Consider the following 19,857-nt stretch of genomic DNA (forward strand, 5'->3'; position numbering starts at 1 on the left):
GACTAGCAGTAAAGCAATTTTAAGAAATTCTCGTGCCCCCAATACGTTTTATTGCTACCTTTATTCTGTACCGGCGCCCTGTGGATGTAAATATGAAGATCTAGTAGAAATGCATACTTCTCACTGATTACTTTTCCCGCTTCTGTTATTGATTGAATTGACTTACTTATGGTACTGAATGACTTTTAACTGAATTTCGTTATGAATCTTCAGGCATTGCTAAATTTGCGCACTTTCATGGTAGGCCAGCAACGGTAATCCAGTATGACTGGGCGGAACTTTGACACAGACCGTTTCACAGGCGAATACAAATAATATTTTGCCAATTCGTAAATATCTGGGGTACTTTGTCTTACTAAAACAGTTATGTTATCTCGATAAGCTGAAATTAATTTTTATTTGTGCAGTTCATACTAATTAGCGTTTCATCTTTCATTTACATCTGATATTTACGTGTTGTGTTGAACACACTAATCAGCAATAATATAGTCATACACATGTTTCAAAACAGTCTGACAAAGTTCACGCCTGTGCATAGTCTGTTGGTAGCACTTCGTCACCTTGCCTGTTATTCTGTATAGGAGACTTTAAAGCTGTGGGCATCAGCACAACGAAAAGGCGAGGGGTCTCGCTCGTTTTGTCCACGACTGTACAGTAGATACGTGTAATGACTGTCTTGTCTACAATGATGACACATCTATGTCATGTGTTCAGTCATTACAATAGAGGAAGTACATGAATATCCTTGAGGTGAATGAAAAATTAGGGAAGGTGTTGCCACTGTCTATTTTGTATTTGTTTACTTGTGAAAATTATTTGCAAAAACCGCGATATGTGGACAGCAATTTGGCGGTGAACAAGATATTTAATTATATTAAACTCGTCATAGAGCACCTTAAACGTAGTCACAGAAAAGCAGTGTAGCACTTGGAAGATGTGTTTTAGCTCTTTTCAATGGTATGAAATAAAATCATGAACGTATAAAATAAGAATGATTATTTGAAAATCGAAGGGTGAACCTCACTTGAGCGGGAGGAAGGAGTTTCCCTGTACATCTCGCAAAATCTAATCAAGTGTAGAGGGGTCAAAATTAAAAAGGAGAAACCCCATGTAATTAAGGAACGTCCCAAGCACGACGTTTCCGGGATTCGGGGTGGTACGTCCGCCACGAGTCGAATCTGCTTGGATGATTAACAACGGAACACGGTGCGTCGGTCAACATGAATGTGGATTTAAGGCGAATTTCCACGTCCGACTAGGTGAATGCAGGGATGGAACCCACGTCCTGCTTCTGTTACGTGGCCAAAACCGAAAATTATCATGTCGACTTCATGAAGGTACCGAATAAAGGCCATGAAACAGATGACAGATAGAGGCCTACGAAGGCAAGGCCTCAAGAACGCGTGAATGAACAGATGACGGTAAGCAATCAAACAAAATTATGAGATGTTTTCAATGTACTAGGCCGTGTTTCCTCGAGTGACAGTCAATGTCCGATACGTCAACAGATGAGGATCGACCATTCCATTTCCCTCAAGTAAGCGTTCTTCTGTTACACTAGCGCCTTGTCACACAGTTTTCCCTTCTGTTTCATCCATAATAATTGCTCAATTTAGGTTCTTGCATTTTCTAAGCTCTGCTATAGAACGGAATTCCTTGCGTAATCCATAATATTGTATCGAGAACAGGTCTGGCAGATGAGACAGGCTCACGTCAGCACAGTTTTGTGCTGTGTCACTAACTGCCCGCAACTACTGTCATTGTTAACTCATTTCTGATGTGAAGAAGTGAGGGACTTCACATCCGTCATGTTGCGAAGTAATGAGAAAGAATCTGGTTAACTTCTTATGGTCGGGGTTCTCAGTCATGTAGAACTTTTTTTGGGCTATTAGGGATGAGTGAATAAATTATTTATTTCACGACTGCAGTTTCGATCTTTGCGGCATTTTCATGTGGTACTGATAAATCTGCCGAAGCAAAATCTTTTGCAGTACCGCTTCAAGATGGCCAAAAGGCCGAAAGAGAAATGTGAAGTAAATAATACGTATATTCAACAGCGAATATGATGTCCCTCAAAAATCGGTTATTCATGAAATGGTCGAAATGTGTCTCATTATTCCAACAGATAAGGCACCCATTCTTTCTCATATTGCTACGAAGTCTTTCTCGACGCAGTCCTTGGATACAAAGTTCTCGCTTAATTTACCACATCAAATTCGGATAAAATCTTTAGCTTTCATTGTTGCATCAGTATCTTGGGATTATATTTGAATTTGATGCGGCAAGTTTACGAAGAACTTTTCAAGTTCATCATATTGTTTGCTCGTGAAAATTTAACACACTCTTTTTTCCAATAGGCATAGAGCATCAGTTACTACACACAGCTTCAATCGATCATCGAGGAACATAGAGATATGCGTTTTGTTGATATTTTAATTACTGGCTTTAAAAGTAGTTTCTTGTATGCTTTTATCATCTCTTACCTCCTGACCTCTTGAACGAATTGAGGATCAGTGAATCTTTAAGCTTGTTGCTTGTGTGTTGTAGTGAATCATGGACTGTGGGAAAGACGGAAAAGAAGAAATTCTAAAAATTTGAGATGTGGTGCAAGAAAAGGATGATGAAAATTAAAATTAGGTTTACTGACAAAATAAGGAGTAAGGAGGCTCTTTACAGAATCGGCGAAGACACGAACATGTCGAAAATACTGACAACAAGAAGAAAAGTCATCTTTCACATTCCGTCATCTTGAAAGAATTAATGCTTGGTTAATTTCTACCACTCTAACGTTGTGGCGACTACGGCACTGCTGTACTGGCTCCATATATTCATAGATAAATGACTACGGTTGAGCTTCGGGCCGTTAGCTATTTAGATAGCATGGTGTGCCACTTAATTTATGGACTTATGTGGAGCAGGGAGCAGCAGCACGCAGAGCTACAGATTTATTATCACCCTTTTTTTAGTTATCAGCCGTATGACTGGTTTATTGCGTCCTCTTCGAATTACCCCACAGTGCTACTTCTGGGAGTAGTACTTGCAACCTAAGTCTTCAATTATTTGTTGGACGTATTCCGATCTGTCTTCCTGTGCAGTTTACCTCATCTAAAACTACCTCTAATAGTGTGGGAGTAATTTCCTGAAGCCTTAACAAGTGTTATATCGACCCTTCTCATCTTCTTGTTAATGATTTCCGTATTTCGTGTCTTCGCCGATTTTGCGAAGAACCTCCTGATTTTGTCAGTTGAAACTGGTTCAATACAGTTTTTTGCTTCCAACCACTCCTGAATCAGCATACTTTCCTAGGGAAGAAGTCAGATCATACAAACAGGCGTTAGCTGTGAAATGATCACAGCCACACTTTGTATTTGGGGCACGATCTTGTACATCCGCTAGTCTTTGGTCTAAGGATTATTATAGTCTGATTTTAATATTGTACTAATGTAAGTGTCTCACGGCAGATTAGGTCAGATTACAAATTTCTTTTTAGTGCCTGTTTGTATTTGCGGCTACTAGATGGCTCTTTTGGTGTAATGTTCACCTGCCCACAACTGCTAACGCAGGCGTCTCAGTCTGATGCTATCGCAGCTAGACATGTGTAAGCAACCCATGCTGGCATGCCTTCTATGTTTTCTATTTTAAAATTTTGTGACTGAAGCTTTATCGCTTGATGTTCATTTTATACGTAACATGCCAGTTTGAAGGTTTTAGAAAATTTGGAAATTTGTAGTACGTTCCTATGGGGCCAAACTGCTGAGGTCATCGGTCCAGAGGCACACTACTTAATCTAACTTAAACTAACTTACGCTAAGGGCTACCCCGCGGGGTTTGGAGTGTTTTACTTCTGATGAAGGCACTCTTAGTAGTTGCCGAAACCTAGGTCGAAAGGCTTCATTTTTGAGACCGAGGGTTGTTATCGCTTTATTTTTCTTCTTGAAATACCTCTCAGTCGCAGTTTTGCGACACCTTTCGCGTCAATGATCATCATTACAGAAGAATTTTATGCTCGTACCCATTCCCTAACTTTTGGAAGTAAAATATATCACTCCTTATAAACTGTCAGGTACGGATTAACGATGCACCTTCTATAGCCATACGCTTCTAGAAGAACGGCCATACTCACATACATGTCTATAGTTACACAAAAGTAGTGCACCCATATAAGATCACCAGTACGACAGGCAGCTGGGACTGAACAGGATCATTGTAATACCTGGCTGATTAATTACACTATAGTCCCTCAACACCCTCCCATTACAATGGACAATGACGTACTTCTTATTAAATAAAACAAAGGTGCCCGGGGGACAACAACGTGGAAATTTTCGAAATTTACTCTAGACAGTTTCAAGATGTTTTTGTATTTGCTGCCAACTGGAAGCAAAGGAAGATAACAACATACTTATCGTGTTGTATAGCCGACCGTACACAGGGTGTCCTAGGAGGAATGTTCAGTATTCAGGTATGTGACGAGGCAGATCATTCGAAGTCTTGTAACCATGGGCTCAAATGTGCATATATCAAGAGCTATGAGCACTTTTTCAGCCTTGATACTATGTGGTAAATCTCTTCTACTGCAAGATCTTTGATTTCCATATTTTGGGAGGAGGAAGTATGAACCAAAAAAAGAAAAAAAAGTCTAGAAAGCATGGACTCTAAAATGAATGCCTTAAGAGCTATGAATAATTGCTTAATAAAATAGATGTGTTTCACAGTAGCAGCGATGAACAAGTCCACACATTTTCTTCTTGTTTTGTATATCACTACCTCTCAAAACATGGAAACAAAGAGCTGCACTAGAAGAGGTTTGTTTCAGAGTATCGAAGATGAAGGAGTGCTCATGACTCTTAATTAATCTTAGAGTCCCTGTTTACTTGACATGTTGCTTCCAATGATCGTTTCGGTCATATCCCTGAATATTGACCGTTCCTCCTAGGACACCCTGTGTAATGCATGGAATGAAGAGATTGAGTAAAACATATTGAGATGTAAGTATGTTCCATTGTTTACGAAAAGCAAGCTCCTACCAGCAGATTTTCAAAACAACAGTTTCTATAGATGCACTTACCTTGTGGTTGTTGAACGTCCAGGGTTTCAGATCCACGGTTTCAGTTTTCGATTTAATCTGTTTTTTACTTCAAAAATAAAGTACATAATCGCTGAGTGCATCTTGTTTTTTATGGTATAGTGCAACAACAAAGTCAACTTGCGCTATCTTTACAAGGATACATGACCAACTTGGCCTCATATTTTAATGACGAAGTATGCCACTAGCAAGATATCAGCTTCAGAAATCCCAGGAGAATGTTTGTGCCATAACCCTAATCTTATGCTAAGATAAGATCCCATGATGACAGCACAGCTCTGTCTTTCAATACAATTATTTTAAGCAAACTCTTCATTTGAAATTTTCTTCTGTTACCATACGCTGCAGATCGTCCGCAGACTGACCATGTCAAGAACATAAAACAAAATTATCACGCGTTGGTTTATCTGCTGTCTATGTTTATCGGAGACTTTCTTCCTTCGTGTGTTCCTTTTCCATACCACCCATTTGCCAATAGAGCCTCTGTATGAGGTCCTAACCAATATTTTGTCCTGTGTGTTACCAGACTGGGCTAGATCTCCTGTGATTTTGTCAGCGTATATGATCTGTTCGGGTGGAATATTATACTTTGATGAGCCAGGACATTACGACCACCGATCCGCTATCGATATAAAGCAGTCCACGCGATAGTAGCAACGAGTGCAAACAACGACTGCGATTCATACTCTCGCACGGTGCATGGAGTATCAGTGAGAGTGCTGTCAGTGTGTTGACTGGGGAAGTCGCGCCATCTATCTGAGTTTGACCGAGGGCAGATGGTAACGACCCGGAGACTCGGGACGATCATTTCGGAAAACGTTCGACTTTTGGGGTTGTCGAGGAGTGCTGTAGTAGTGTCTTCAACACAAGGTGAAACCACGTCCAGGAGTCATGACGTTGGGCGGAGACCCCTCATTATAATTGTCGGACGTCTTAGGCTGGGCAGACTGGTAAAACAGGACAGGCGGCCAACTGTGGCAGAACTTAGATCACACTTTAATGATGGGCAGAGTACAGGTGTAGCTGAACACGCAGTGCGCCGAAAAGTCCTAACGAGGCCTCCACAGCCGCAGACCCAAGCAATGTGCCAATGTTAACACCATGACATCGGTAACTACGATTGCCGGGCGGGATTAGCCGAGCGGTCTCGGGCGCTGTAGTCATGGACTGTGCGGCTGGTCCCGGCGGAGATTCGAGTCCTCCCTCGTTCATGGGTGTGTGGGTTTGTCCTTAGGTTAATTTAGGTTAAGTAGTGTGTAAGCTCAAGGACTGATGACCTTAGCGGTAAAGTCCCATAAGATATCACACACATTTGAATTTTTGATAACTACAATTGAAATGGGCATGTGACTATCGCGTTTGACGTTGGCGCAGTGGCAGAGCACTGCACCGTCTGATGACTCCCGATACCTGCTTCATCATATCGATGGAAGGGCGTGAATCCGTCACCTTCCAGGGGAACAGCTCCTAGACACCCGTACTACGAGTCGGAGACAAGCTGGCGACGGCTACATTATGCTCTGGGAAACATTCACGTGGGCGACCACAGGTCCAATGGAACTCGTTCGACACGCCATGACGGCCAAGGAGTATCTTACAGTGGCTGAAGATCATGACGATCATGTTTACCGCAGGCAATGGGATTTTTCAACAAGATAACCAAATCTGAACCCGATCGAACACATCTAGGATGTAATTGAACGTGGTGTCAGAGCTCATCGCCCCCCTGCCCGGAATTTACGGGAATTAGCTGATTTGTGTGGGCAGATGTGTCAGTTCCCTCCAGCGACCTATCACGGCATCACTGCTTCCATGCCACGACGCGTGGCCGCTGTTATCCGTGCCAAAAGTCGACGTACTGGCTGTAAGGTAGATAGTCATAATGTTCGGGCTAGCGGGTGTGCTTCAACAGTGACAGATTTTTAAAGCAAAGGAAACAACGCTACACAGAGATAAATTTCAGTGCATTTGTGAATCGCTACATAAAACGGTTCAAAATGCACCTGCCACAGGTTGGAAACTGCACATTTCGACGCAATGAACACAGCATTATCGCTTGTTGTTCCGTTGAGACAATGAACACGAACCTCTTAAGACATTCCAGTGCATGATACTTCGTGTACGGGCATTAAGCGGCTGCAATCGGCGGGGGGGGGGGGGGGGGGGGAGGGGGAAGAACTACGCGCAAACAGAATATTTTCAAGCGTGATCAATTGCTGAGGTTGTACCTTGCACATGTGTTTTTTTCTGCTGCATATACGAGGTAAAGTTGTTGATGTTTCCCTGATAGTCACAGTTACCCACACATTATTCCATACAGTAGAAGGATCTAGCCCATCTTACTCGACACGCACCGACCGCAGTGGCTGAGCGGTTCTAGGCGCTTCAGTCCGGAACCGCGCGACTGCTACAGTCGCAGGTTGGTATCCTGCCTCGAGTATGGATGTGTGTGATGTCCTTAGGTTAGCTAGGCTTAAGTAGTTCTAAGTTCTAGCGGACTGATGACCTCAGATGTTAAGTCCCGTAGTGCTCAGAGCCATTTGAACTCGAGACGCTCCAGAACCGACGACACAAATGCTGCCTATAGCTGAGGCTGTATCTTTTATTATAGTAAGCTGTGACGTCATTCTCATGGCGTCAAGCAAGCCCCATCTTAGTGTGTCATCAGTCAAATTCTTATATACACATTCCAATTACGGCTAACACCAATTTTTTACATGATTTAGTGAATCAAAATAGTATTTTATGACCCTCGCCAACTGCCGGTTGTGTTTCATGCAAATAATGGTTAAAATATAAACCAGGTTGCAAAGGGATGGAAAGTCATAGAGAGTAGAATAAATTTCTAGAAAAATGACAAAATTAAAATCAAATCAAATGTATTTGTAATGTGTTTCAAACGAGTCCGCTAGATCTGAGGACTGCTAAACTGTAGCAGGGATTTCTCTGGGCATAGTATTATGAGAGCTTTCGAAGTGTCTTTATCGATCTTTCAATTAATTAACAGTAATCAAAGAACCGCCTTTTACGCAAAACTAACTATCGCAATCGAGTTATTGTGGCATACTTTGATTACTACAGCTCTATCGCCTCAAAAGGCTTTCATAAATAATGTCTCGAAGGTAAGTTGGAGTGTGCTCTCATAACGTACTTACAGGGTTAGTTCATCAAGGTTCTGACTTCCAATAGAACGGACAATGGAAGCATGCGAAGATAACTGATCAGGTAAATACAAGAAAACAGATCTATATGAAAACAGACCGTTGATTTCAAGATATTTTATATAGGAGCCGAAGGTGTCTGATAAGTTACATCAGAACCAACATTATTGCGTTGAATCTTAAGTTATAGTTTACAAAGCAGTTTTCATTTGAAGCATTCAGTTTCGAAATACGAGTAGATCTAGTGATCGAAATTGATCTTGAATTGATGAAAAGTATGGAGACTTCAACAGAATTACATTATAGTATGAACAGAAGTTACGATTGCATTATGATTTCAAAACAGTTTCAGCTATTTGTGTTGTTCTCATCCCGTTTTTCTCAAAAATAGAGATGTACTCGTTGGCTGTCATTGTGGTTTGGTAATAAGATCTTCTATTAGCTACAATATTCTCTGCATATAGTTAGCCCTTTAATTTACACTGGTAAGTTTATATGCCACTGGTCTTAAAATTCTGTTTATTAGTTTACTTACTACAAACAATACATTGTATTGGTATTCATAATTTCTGTGATAATTTTCAATACCATTTTTACGTTCCTAAGTCGGGAGGCTTGCGATACTTCTGCATCTACATCATGCTCCACAAGTCATATAATGGTGCATCACGTAGGGTACTACTGCTAAAACTAACTGATCCACCCTACACTGTACCACTAGCAAATGGCATAGCTTTAATTTCCCAAATTTTTTCGTCGTGTTTAGTGCCGGAGATGTACTTGGGAAGAAGTGGTATGTTGTCCGGCCCTCCCCGGGAAGTCCTATTTAGAAATTTCAAGAGTAAAGTTCTCCATGATGCACAATGCCTGTCTTGTAACATCAGCGAATAAGTTTTTAATGGCATGCATAATTAACAATGGCGTTTGATGTACTGGTCTTCATTGCGGGTTTTATGTTCTACACTCATGCTCATAAATTAAGGATAATTCTGATACATGGTGAAGCAACGCTCTGGTGGGTGGTTTGAAGGTTTAAATCACCTCGGGGTGTGACCATGCGGTGCATTTGATCTGCGGTCGTAGCACGGTGGCGATGGCAGCAGTCCACATACGCAGAGGTGTGTGGTGCATGTCAGAGTACGGTGCAGCGAGTAAGTGTGCAGAGGTTTTCAGAGGTACTAATGGTGAGTGAGTATTGAAAACGGCTCAAAGAACACATATTGATGACGTTATGAGGGGTAGAGTACTACGGCGACTGGAGGCTGGTGAAACACAGCAGGTCATAGCACGGGCCCTCAGTGTGCCACAAAGTGTAATCTCAAGATTATAGCAACGATTACAGCGGACAGGGAACGTGTCCAGGCGCTACAGTACGGGGCGTCCGAAGTGTACAACACCACAAGAAGACCGATATCTCACCATCAGTGCCCGCAGACGGCCATGGAGTTCTGCTGGAAGCCTTGCTCACGACCTTATCGCAGCCTCAGGAACGGTTGTCTCCAGACACACGGTCTACAGACGGTTTATTCGCCCGAAGCCCCGCAAGGTGCATTCCACTGACTCCTGGTCAGAGGAGAGCGAGTAAAACTTTGTGTCAAGAACACAGTACACGGTCATTGGAACAGTGGTCCCAGGTTATGTTCACGGACGACTCAAGTTACAGTCTGAACAGTGATTCCCGCCGGGCTCTCATCTGGCGTGAACCAGGAACCAGATACCAACCCGTTAATGTACTTGATAGGGACCTGTATGGCGGTTGTGGTTTGATGGTGGGGGATGGGATTGTGATTGGCGCACGTACACCCCTGCATGTCTTTCATGGAGGAACTGTGAAAGGTCAGGTGTATCGGGACGTCATTTTGAACCTGTATGTCCGCCTTTTCAGGGATGCAGTGGGTCCCACTTTCCTCCTGATGGATGATGACTCACGGCTCCACCGAGCTGCCATCGTGGAGAAGTACCTTGAAACAGAAGATATCAGGCGAATGGAGGGGACTGTCTATTCTCCAGAGCTAAACCCCATCGAGCATGTCTGGGATGCTCACGGTCGACGTATCGCTGCACGTCTTCAAATCCATAGGACATTTCAGGAGCTCCGACCGGCACTGGTGCAAGAATGGGTGGATATAACCCAGCAGCTGCTCGACCACCTGATCCAGAGTATGCCAACCCCTTGTGCGGCCTGTGTACGTGTACATGGTGATCATACCCCATATTGATGTTGGTGTACATTCGAAGGAGGCAATGGCGTTTTGTAGTACATGTGTTTCGGGGCGGTTTTCTCAACATATCACCAATACCGTGGACTTACAGATCTGTGTCGTGTGTGTTCCCTATGTGCCTATGTTACTAGCGCCAGTTGTATGCAGCGCCACGTTGTGTGGCACCACATTCTGCAATTATCCTTAATTTATGAGAATGAGTGCAGCATTTGTCACGTGTGGATTTATCTTCTGATATCATCTGATACAGACGAGGATAAGTTCAGTTCACAGTAATATTTGCTACATTATAAAAATATAAAATTAATACAGTAGTCGTTTGTAACAATGTACGTAAGCAAACAGTTTAAAGTGGATTCAGTTCCTAGTTACATCGAATTTTACCGATAATATGGTGCTAAAGGCACTTTCTAATGAAGAAGAAACATTGCAAATAATATTGTTTCACACTTTGTCTCATAAATATTTTCCGCTGAGGTAATACAGGCTATTTTCGCTGACAGTGCACATGTGAGATGATTACTAAAAACATGTCACATGATGCCATATTTTAGCAAACACTTGAAAGTAATAGAAGTTTTTTTTATTCACTTGCCTTTGGTCGATCTTTATACTTACAGGGATTATTATAATGTACGTGAATATTTATTTTTGCTGTATAAGAGTAGGTTGAAGGAAGTGCCATAATTCATGGCAGATAAAGTTCCAGTTGGTCGGTAGATGAACTTCTGCGAAGAGGTTGCAGAAGGGCATACAGAACATTCAGAATCTGGATGAGACTCCTATGCAGATGATCATGTAGCTATTATCTCTGCAGTTTCTAACACTACTACAATCACTGATAGTTGTCTGGGTAATGGTGTCAAGTGTACCAGCAGTAAGTCGTCTAGTACAGCTGCAGGAGATAGGTAGGGTAGGCTGTGTGCCTGCGTCGGAAGGAGCATATCATGAAAGTTGTGAAATTGACTATGGCACTAAATTGGCTCCTACTTTTGATTTCCATGAATGGTCTAAAGTTTGTTGTGAACCCAGGTCGTTGGGAAATGTCGTTCTCATGCGGGCATGTGTATGCTAGATAAAGTTGACATTACTAATTTCGTGGAGATTTTTTCCAAAGTTTTCAGCACAGGTTTTCTGCTCTTGATTCTCTGGTATAAATGTTAACCACCCTATAACTCATTGTGGCCCACAAACTCATACATATTATGAAAATTCATGTGTGTGTGTGTGTGTGTGAGAGAGAGAGAGAGTCTACGTATGTTCCACAGCACCTCCTAAAACAATGGAAAGATTTCAGCTAAGCTTAGTCCACATAGCCGTCACTGTCGATGAACAATCGCTGCAGGAACTATGCACCTATAGCAGTTTTTCGGGATAGGACTTCATTCCGGAAACAGCGATCGTGTGAGACCCAACTCGCTTTATTTGTTCATAAGACCCAGAAAATTTAGATACAGGCTCACAGGTAGATGCTATTTTCCTTGACTTCCGGAAGGCGTTCGATACAGTTCCGCACTGTCGCCTGATAGACAAAGTGGGAGCCTACGGAATATCAGACCAGCTGTCTGGCTGGATTGAAGAGTTTTTAGCAAACAGAATGTATTGCGAATACAATGAAAGAAGGATCCTTTATTGTATGATTATATGATAGCGGAACAAACGCTGTTAGCAGTTACTTCTGTAAAATATGCAGTATGCGTACGGAAAGATTTGAAGTGGTATGATCATATAAAATTAATGTTGGTAAGGCGGGTACCAGGTTGAGATTCATTGGGAGAGTCCTTAGAAAATGTAGTCCATCAACAAAGGAGGTGGTTTACAAAACACTCGTTCGACCTATACTTGAGTATTGCTCATGAGTGTGGGATCCGTACCAGGTCGGGTTGACGGAGGAGATAGAGAAGATCCAAAGAAGAGCGGCGCGTTTCGTCACAGGGTTATTTGGTAAGCGTGATAGCGTTGCGCAGATGTTTAGCAAACTCAAGTGGAAGACTCTGCAGTAGAGGCACTCTGCATCGCGGTGTAGCTTGCTGTCCAGGTTTCGAGAGCGTGCGTTTCTGGATGAGGTGTCGAATATATTGCTTCCTCCTACTTATACCTCCCGAGGAGATCACGATGTAAAATTAGAGAGATTCCAGCGCGCACGGAGTCTTTCCGGCAGTCGTTCTTCCCGCGAACGATACGCGACTGGAACAGGAAAGGAAGGTAATGACAGTGGCAGGTAAATTGCCCTCCGCCACACACCGTTGGGTGGCTTGCGGAGTATAAATATAGATGTAGATGTAGATAAACGCTGAGGTATGAGGAAAACTGGCGATTCAGAATGACGTTGAAATTTATTATTTCCTTTCTTCTACCTCTATCCGAAACATGTTACGCTGACAGTATCCACATATGCATCTGAATGTAACTAGACACTTAGATCAGAAGACCTGGCGTCATACGCAATGAGATGCATGGAAAAATGGCGCATCATACTTGTAGTTTCGATAAATTTATCTCGTAATAATAAGGCGCTCCTACAGTCAAATCAACTAAGGAAAACCCCTACACATGGCAGCGCTTTTGACAGCCTTCAACTGCTAAACACAAACGGCTCTAGACGAAAACTACAGCCATCTATTAATCGACCATAATATTATTGCAGCTGGGCTCGAGGGCGCTTCGGTCGGTTTATCTTGAGTTTTTAACGAGATGGTTCACAAGAACACACTGAAGGACGTCATTCGTCTGTAAATCGTTCACAGTGCGATGCGGTTTCCTCAATGACCTCTATTAGTGTTTACTATAACGTCACCGCATGTGGGGCCTGAGTGCAGTAATATCGTGGTCGGGTAGTATAGCGCTATGAATAGGCGTTTACAAAATCGCGTCGTAGACATGCGAAGTAACTGCGCCCAGTGTAAAGAAACTTTCTGGGATCAAGTTTGTTTCTTAATTTAGATACTGTACCTTTGTATTTTTACATTACGCAAATTTATGTGTATGACTGTGTAATAATTTCAAATGTGTTTTAACGAATACATGCAAAGGGATTTCTTTCGATAGTTTCCTACAAAAACAGTTGATTTCTTGTTTCCGTTTCTGAAAGACACTGATAAAATAAATACCTAGGCGATGCTACTACATAACTAACTAAGCTATTTCTCTGATTACTACTGGCAAAGAGTACATACTGATAAGTAATTTATTGTCACTTGAAAGGTTATCAGATATGCCACTGATGTAATACATGGCTGGCTCTACCATGTGTAGAGTAAATACAGCACAAAAAATCGTCACATCAATGAATCCGTCACGGTACAGAACTACTCGTTAACGTATTTGAGGGAGCACACGTAACAGGTGTAGCTTACAATATTTGTGAAGGTATTCCACTGACCAATTCTGCACTCGATTTACTGTATACCCTGTGGTATCGGTAGCTACGATGCCACAGCGTAGATAAAAGTTCATAGGTTGGCACTACGATACCGACACCGACGACAGCGCCCTCTAGCCGGCGCTGTGCAGCTCTACGAGCGCCGCTCCAGATTCTGCCCATTTGATTCAGAGCAGACGACCAAGCAACATTGTTTCTATTTCATAGTGGGCGAGCCACTACAGATTTAGCCTTTGTAAGTTGATGTACAGCTTCGCACCTACGTGCTCATCTCGACCAAAGTTACGAAAGCCTAATGTAATCCTCATTCTTCCTATAGTAAATGTGATTTAGATTTAAACGCAGTAGCGAGAGATTTTCACCTTTTCCTGCTCCTACTCACTTCTTACATTCGGCCTACCCTTCAGTTTACAGGAGCAGACCCACGAGCCGCCTTCCAGGAGGGATACAAAATACCTGTTAGACAAAATGTACCATTTGGTATTCAAAATAAATTGTCTAATAAAATAATGGGCAAATGAAATTATCATCCAAAAGAAAAATACGGCCCACTGCGATCTATCATTTATCGATATCCTCTGATGTGTGTCGGCTGAAGCTGATCACTCGTACAGGTAAGAATCGTTATATCCAATAGTTACGTTCCGCGGAATCACCTCGCACACCGAATTCGCGTGAATCTAGAGTAGTTTTATATACAAAATGGGTGGTTAAGTTGTCCTTTACTGACTTTCTAAGTTCAAACGAGCAGTGTTTCTTAGTATTTTTACCAAAAATAAGTATTATAATTTTGATGAAATGTATTTTCATGCAAAATTTATGCACTTAAAAATTAAACACTGAAACTAAATAATCAGTACAATCATTATTCCATATCTAATGAACTCCCGGCTTGCTCTTGTCACAACCCTTTAATGCCCCAGGATTTCGCGGACAATGCAACCGCACTGCGTTCTGAAATCTGCTGCAGAATTTCCTGCGAGAAGAAGGGTGCCTGGGTCCTTAGCAGCCTTAAATCCAGAGCTGTTTTTTCTTCAACAGAAATGAACGTGCGACGAGGCATTTGTTTCCAAAACAAGCCGGCAAAGTGGAAACCTGCTTTGCGGTACAGTCTTTTTCCATCCGAATTTTTGAATATTATCTTTAAATATCTCGGCTCCAACATAGTGTCTCATAGCTGCTTCTTCTATCATTTTCATATTGTGAAACCCAATATGATGCTTGAATCTATCAAACTACCATGAATAGGTCGAGAAATGAGCTTGATCGACCTCTTCGTTCGTTAAATCTGCATGCTAGCTCTTGGCTTAAGCTTGAATAGCAGCTCCAGAGAGAAGCATGTACTGTTGGCTGTGGTGCTCAGTCCATTGGCTTTGCATTTTAGTCCATTCTTTCCACCGCCTCCCTGTGATATTTTGTCACCATAGTCACGCTTAAGCCAGTTGAACAGTGAGCATTTTTTGAAATTATTACGCATTTTCACGCACTGTTCTCACAGTGCATTCACTAAGTCCCACAGCTCGCTGAATGTCAACAATACTCTCACGTTCCTCATAGCGATGCGAAGTCTTCTCTTTCTCTCTAGTGGATACGACCTTCTAACATGCTTCGTTTCGTCGAGAGGCCCAATTTTATTTCCTCCTAAACGACTTTTTAAAATCAGAATCGACAAAGACGATAGAAGACGTACATTGAGATGCACTAATGTATTACTGCTTCCTTGTACCGTTAACAGATGGCAGCACTGAACTGCAAACTAAAATCACACATAAGCGAAAACGTGGATAACAAATCCGCGAATAGCGGGCTCTGCCTGTAGTGTATTTCAGAATGCGTGCTCAGTGACTTACTGTGTCTTAATGACTGGTATGACTAACGTAGTAAATTGCACGTTTACAAAATGTAAGAGATAATAAAGACGGCAGCAACATCGTATGGGAAAGTTTGCGTGACTTACCAGTCAGCCGGCGCTGCAAGCGGACGAGTCCCAGAATACCGCTGGCCTTTGGCTGCCAAACGAATGGCTCGCTCGCAGTACGCGCGTCTGCGCCGCCTGCTTGTGACGTAACGAGTGATTCAAGGGCGACGTCATTAGCCCGACCACAGCGCTGACTCAGCAGATATGTAACGCACCACGGTCACAGCTGGAAGCTGATATCCCAGTGTACTGACACCGCTTCAGTCCCTGGCGAGGAAGGATTGAAGGAAGATAAACGTAAGTAACTCGACAAAATCAAGGATATGAGGGTCTGAGGAGTATTTGGTCCGACAGACGACGAAGATGGAAGGCTTCCTTCTTGATAGATGTGATTTAGGCATATCACAAGAAAGTTAGGCATAATACAAGAGCACTGGACGGAAATCTTAATCGTGTTGCTGTTGACAAGAAATCAATAGCACAACGACTAAGACAGCTCATTGAAAACTTTAAAAGTCAAACTAAAATAGTTTTGATTGCTCGGAAATGGTGAGATATAGTACTCACTGCTATAACAGTACTTTTGTACACTGGAAACTCAAAAGTGTAGACGTGGTGGAAAAGTATAAAACATAGATTTAATGGGTACGGCGAAGAATGTATGCAACCAGCAGAAATCTGAAACTTTATGGTAGATTAATACTGTGTGTTTGAACTAGACTCAAAGTCGGGACTCGTGGCTAATCCAAGTCTCCGCAATATCCTTTTTCCAGAGGTGCTAGTTTTGCAAGTTTTGCAGGAGAACTTCTGTGAAGTCTGTAAGATAGGAGACGAAGTACTGACGAAAGTAAAGCTGTAAGGAAACTTCGAGAGTCGTGGTTGGGTAGCGCACTCGGTAGAGTACTTGTCCGCGAAAGGCAAAGGTCCCTATTTCGAGTCTCGGTCTGGCACCATAGTTGTAATTGGGCCGGTAGCTTCATATCAACTCACACTCCGCTGCAGAGTGAAAAATTCATTCTAGTAGAAATCTGCCACAATATAAATTTGGTAAATGAAGTGGAAACGTGACTGTAGTTTTAACGAGACCGTAGTTAGCTGGAAGATTCGAAATGGGAAGCAGCAGTTGAGAATTACAGCATACGACTGATGTTATCCAATCGGTCCACTACGTTAGGAATAATGTGAACCAAAGAGAAATTTGGAAAAGTTCAGAGAGAAGATATTGAAATTTGGCAATTGGCTGATATCGTTGCAACTCTGTCAGAGACAGCATAGAACCGGGACGTCAATTAAATGGAATGCATAGTGTATTGAAATGAAGTTATAAGATAGATATCGAGAACAGGAAAACAAGACTAACGAAATGTAGTCAAATGAAATTACGTGATAATGAAGTAACTGCTATATGGAGTGCTACGAGTAACTGATGAGATTTGTTGACTGGACAACCAAATGACTGACGATGACCGAAGTGGGGAGGATATAAGACGCAAGAAGTAACGGGAAAACCTCAGGAAACGACATACATGTTAATATCGATTATAAATAAGTATTATGGAGTCTTTCGGATCGTATTTTTCTTGGGTGTAACCTTGTACAGATGTTGACTGTAGATGATAAAAAGCTCAGATCTGAAAAGAATAAAACTTCTCAAATCTTTTGATGCACAACAATGCTGAAGACTTTTTTATTTGTTTCAGACAAAGCTCATTTTTCCAGATACAGTTTTGCCAGATAATGATACAAATATCATGATTGTCTGATGTTATTATAAATCATAAAACCTTATTGTACGAAATAATTAGGCTGCAATGTTATTAAAAATAGAAAACATTATTGTACGTAAACGTTAGGCTATAATGGATATCAATTTCACTGCAACATCACATCAAAAGCCACTAACATTTAACACAAAATCTGACTATACATGAATAAATGGTGAAACATAAAAAAAGATTCCCAAATTTTGCAGTTCGCCTTTGCAAAGATAGATGAAATCGCAAATACATTTGGCATAGAGTTATCTATGGGACTACTTAGTGAACTAAGAGAAAAATCATGCTTCATTTTTAAAATATTGTACAGCGTAGGTGTTCTTGCATGACTGAGCTTATCTTGTTCAGCTGAGATAGTTACAATGTTCCCGTAATTTAGGGGAGGAATTACAACTTGAAGATGGAATTAACTTTAACAAACATTTAGTTATATTAGTAGGGGAGTGTGTTCTACCTTGGAACGCTTCGTACCTTAACCACTAGACAACCCTTCTATAGAAGTTAAATATATTTTATTACACCATTTCGAATTGATAGCGTTCACTTTACGTGTGCCACAGTCTTTTCCCAACGCTACAAAAATTATTATGGAAGGATAATGTGTTTCCAAACTTAAAAATTATTGCAATATACAACATGGTCGTGAATGTAGGTGCTAATATCCCACTGAAATATAACAGGGTTGCATTGTCCAAGGTTCTTGTCAGTGTTTTATGTAATCGTATATGTTTCACATTATTACTCCACTACTCACCTGCAATCCGTAAGTGAAATCAAATTAAGATGAAGTATTTTCAATAACAAGTTTAATACATTTTGAAACAGAAGCTATGGGCAACTAATACAAACTTCGAATTTCACAACAGGGATTAATGCGAAACCGATTCATGCTGGAAAGAAGTTAGTTTCTATTTTGGACACCACATGCAAGTCTGGCACTGTACCGCACTTCTTCAGCTTCTCCAGTGTTCATATTGAAAAAATTGTGTAAGCTACAGTTAATAACATTGACATTATGCATTTCTGACTTGGCTGACCTTTCCTACTCACGCCTCGTTCCTAATAAATTATATATGGATACATTTCTATACGTCGTCCGGAGCTCGTGGTCTTGCTGTAACATTCTCGCTTCCCGTGCACGGGGTCCCAGGTTCGATTCCCAGATGGGTCAGGGATTTTCTCTGCCTCGAGATGACTGTGTGATGTTTGTCCTTCATCAGCATTGACTCGCAAGTCGCCGAAGTGGCGTCAGCTAAAAAGAACTTCCAATACGGCGGTCGAACACCCCCGCATGGGGCCTCCCGTCCAACAATGCCATATGATCATTTTATTGATTTCCATACGTGTTTCTTGTATTCAGCGCGCCAGATCGGCGTATAGTGACTAAGACTGTAACTAATTTTTTGCAGCGTAAATCGACTCTGCATTAACACATTAGAAAGTTTAACAAGTTTCGCCACACGAGAACTGCAGCCCACACTGGAGCTCTGTGAGTAGCTACACTTTAATTAAAACCTCCTGACACCATTTGCAGGAGGTTGATGATGTTCCTGTCTTAGGAAAGTCGATTACTTACACATGGGGCCACTTGGGGGCATCAGAGGCAACGCCATACACCCTATTACAAATCTCTGTGACGTATAAATTCTTAATTATAAATAATTTGTAAACTTCATTGTGTATTCGAAATTATGTAAATAATACTCAGGTCTTAAATATAACTTTGGCATAAAGTTTAGAAGTACAAAATTTTGTCGATACATCAAATTTTCAAGTGTAGCAGTTTTAATAAATGAAGAAACGGAACCTTCATTATGATAACCTATAATTTATTGTAACAACGTGTAAGGAGGATTGTGTATGGCAACATCACTGATGTAAACAACTAGGATAGTGCTCAAAAATTAAATGCTAACATATGTCTCACATAATTCAGAATGTCTGATACAGTAACTTACATTAAGTTTTTAACAACCAGTTACCCTACAAGTAAGAACAAGACTTGCGAGGCTTCACCTTCATTGTACTGTAACTGGCTTTTAAGAAATATAATGTAAGTAATAGAGACCCACCATTCTCGAGACAACTCTGGTTCTGAGTTATTCACGTGTCATCTTGTCTATCGCATACCATGATTAGCTTCATTCGAAAATAACCACTGCGGTGCATCAAGTTCAGTGTATGGCATTGATTGCGACAGATGTAAACTGATGAGAAGCAGGCAACGAGTGATAGTTAATTATCTTTTCAAAAGTACTGTGCATGCAGTACACGTGAGGTGCCTAGTTGTTACCACTGCCCTGTGGGGCATAC

At 41.6% G+C, this 19,857-nt stretch overlaps 1 protein-coding gene across 1 annotated transcript in view; it reads right to left on the minus strand.

The window, feature by feature from the left end:
• The window catches only part of LOC126176992 (UDP-glucosyltransferase 2-like), a 93,824-nt gene extending 77,953 nt beyond the window's left edge, over positions 1-15,871 (minus strand). The window contains exon 1 of the mRNA XM_049924203.1: positions 15,809-15,871. The gene's annotated coding sequence lies outside the window, so the exon portion shown is untranslated. The remainder of the gene's footprint in view (positions 1-15,808) is intronic.
• Between the last annotated feature and the right edge of the window lie 3,986 nt (positions 15,872-19,857).

This window comes from Schistocerca cancellata, chromosome 3, assembly GCF_023864275.1.
Source record: "Schistocerca cancellata isolate TAMUIC-IGC-003103 chromosome 3, iqSchCanc2.1, whole genome shotgun sequence".
Lineage (NCBI taxonomy): Eukaryota > Metazoa > Arthropoda > Insecta > Orthoptera > Acrididae > Schistocerca > Schistocerca cancellata.